The following is a 3,010-nucleotide window of genomic DNA, read 5'->3' as shown; positions in this document are numbered from 1 at the left end:
AAGCTTGTCATTTAAAAAGTAAATGATATTGGGGCTGGCCCGGTGGGGCCCCGGGGAGGGGGCGCCACTTGGGAAGCGCGGCGGCGCTCCCGCCCGAGGGTTCGGATCCCACATGCAGACTGGTTCCCGCTCACTGGCTGAGCGAGGCGTGGGAGCAACGCCGAGGGTTGCAATCCCGTTGCCGGTCCCCGGTCCGGTACGGGGGCAACACTGAGGGTTGCGATCCGTTGCCGGACACGGAAAAAGATAAAAGACAAAAAAAAAAAAAAAGTAAATGATAGTGATAATAGTTGTGATGATGACAATGGAATGATCAAGATGAAATAATAGCTAACATGTACTGAGCACTTATAAAGTGCTGGACACTATTCTAAGTACCTTACAGCGTCATAACAAATCTATGAGGTCAATATTATTTATCCATTTGACTACTAAACCCCATGAGAACAGAGACTACTGGATTACAATTTTTTCTCACCCCTGTATTCCCTAGTGCAAAGTAGGCATTTAATTTGGTGAATAAAATGAAATCTAGTGTGGCCAAATTTCATAGCCAAACGGGGCCGAGTGGATTTCAGTGCCAGAGCGGGGCTCCCGTGGTCCGGGCTTTCCGTCCTCGGAGGCCAGCAGAAGCGCCAGATCCCTGAGAGGAGCAACGCGAGCTGGTGGCTCAGGTGTCCTCGGTCACAGCAGCTGAACTGAATGTGTTAGGGGCCGACGGGACTCAGGAAAAGAAAAAAAAGCGGAGACTGGAGCAGGCGAGCGCGACCCCCGCGCGAGTCGGCACGTATGGGAAGCCGAAGCCAGGCGGCCCTGTTAGAACAGCAAGCGCGACCGACGCTCTAGCCCGCCAGGAGGAGACGCCGGAAGTCTTGACTGCTCCTCGCCGGGCCGGCCCGTCTGAGGGCGCTTTCCGCCGACTCCCCACACCGGAAGGACCCGTCACCCTCTGCGCGGCGTGGCTCTTCGGCCGCTGACAGGTGAGAGACCTGCCATAGAGGCCTTNACCCTCTGCGCGGCGTGGCTCTTCGGCCGCTGACAGGTGAGAGACCTGCCATAGAGGCCTTTGGTCTTAACCTCCCCCCCGAAGCGTTTGATCCCGCAGTGCGGGCGGCTGCAAGGAGAATTCCTTCTGGAGGCGCCGTCGCTTCACACACGGGTGCCCTCAGTCCGTCGCTCCACCTTGAAAAACCTGCTGTAACCGGCTTGAACTTTGTTACTTCATTTCGTTTTCTGCCTCAGACTCCTCGAAGTTATTCTGTCATCCTCCCGTTCATGTTTAGTAGACTGCCTTAGCTTGGTGAGAACCGTTTTGAACAGTTGGTTTCCAAGGAGGTGCTTCTTGCGTGTTAGCAGACATTTGTTTGGAGATTTATTGTGTGTAAAACTTGAGGGTAACGGTTCTGTTCTGTATTGACCGGGGCATGCTGGGAAAAGTAGTCATAAAATCCTATTAACGTTGTTCTGATATTTGTTTTTCTCATTTCATTGGTTAAAAGGTGGTAGTAGTTCAAATATTTTTCAGAAACTGAACATTTTGAGAATCCGAGGAAAACTGTATACCACAGCTCCCTGGAAAAATTTGCATCTTTTTTACATGTGAAGTCTAAAGCTTCGTTTCCTCCCCAAAGCCTGATTCCAGGTGCGACTCTGTCTTTTACTGCAGTGTTTTTTGTTTTGTTTCGTTTTGTTTTAAATTGTGATGAAATACACATAACATAAAATTACCATTTTAACCGTTTTTAAGTGTGTGATTCGGTGGCATTGAGTACATTAATTCACACTGTGTGTAATCATCACCTCATCCATCTTCAGAACACTGTCGCCTTCCCAGCTGATACTCTGCATCCATTAAACAGTAAGTCATCATTCCGCTCTCTCCCCAGCCCCTGGCAGCCACCATTCTACCTACTGTCTATATGAATTTGACTACTCTAGGAACTTCATGTAAGCTGAATCATACAATATTTGTCCTTTTGTGTCTCATTTATTGCATTCAGCATAATATCTTCAAGGTTCGTTCATGTCGTAGCATGTGTCAGAATTTCCTTCCATTTAAAGGCTGAGTAATATTCCATTGTATGTATATACCACATTTTCTTCATCCATTAGTAGATATTTGAGTGTTTCCACCTTTGGGCTTTTCTGAATAGTGCTGCTTGAACATTGGTATACAAATGTCTGAGTTCCTGCTTCAGTTCTTTTGGGTAAATACGCAGAAGTGGAATTGCTGGATCATAGGTTAATTATCTTGTAATTTTTTGACGAAGTGCCCATATGCTTCAGTGTTTTTTGTAATTTACATAAAGTATTGTGTAATTTAGGCATATATCACACATTTACCTTTCTAAAAATATGAATTCAAAGAGCCATTTTCTATTTGAAGGGATGTAGTTGTAGTTGGAGATTTTTGAGATTTAAAATTATTAGAATTCAGACTAACTTAAAGATTTACCTGGATAGTTTCCCAAATCCTAAACATCTTTATGATCCAGGCTTTCAATTTTTGTTTGTTTTCCCTTAATGCTTTCTTTGGTTTTAGTCTTTTTGGGCAAATTACCTATCATGGCAGACTCTGAAATGGATGATTCTTGCAAAGTTATACATTCCATAGGTCTGTGGATTGCTTTGGTTTCATACTACTGCTCCAGTCAGATACTTTGGCAATTACTGTGATATGCCCTGAACACTGCTGCTTCTGACAGTCAAGTTTATCTCCCCCACTGTAAAGATATCTGTGTCATTAATTAAAAAATGGGAAATGGCCAACATTATTTTTTGTTACTGTATCATTCTTTTTTCAACTATTCTCCTTTTGTGGGAACTGTAACTTGTTTGTGGGTACTGGAATCCCTTACAATAGCTGTGAGCTTTCTGAGATCACTGGGGAAATGTAGAAAACAGACAACAGTGTTATTGCTCAACCAAAACTTAAAAAACTGAGATCTGAGATGGCCTGCCAGATCCGGGAACAGGATGGCTTACGGGCAGCTCTAAGGAATAAAGGGCA

At 44.9% G+C, this 3,010-nt stretch overlaps 1 pseudogene; it reads right to left on the bottom strand.

Moving 5' to 3' along the window:
* Positions 1-3,010, bottom strand: part of LOC103601788 — an 11,351-nt pseudogene that overhangs the window by 4,839 nt on the left and 3,502 nt on the right.

Source organism: Galeopterus variegatus, unplaced genomic scaffold, assembly GCF_000696425.1.
Source record: "Galeopterus variegatus unplaced genomic scaffold, G_variegatus-3.0.2 Scaffold3879, whole genome shotgun sequence".
Classification (NCBI taxonomy): Eukaryota; Metazoa; Chordata; class Mammalia; order Dermoptera; family Cynocephalidae; genus Galeopterus; species Galeopterus variegatus.
This window is presented reverse-complemented; position numbering and strand designations above follow the sequence as displayed.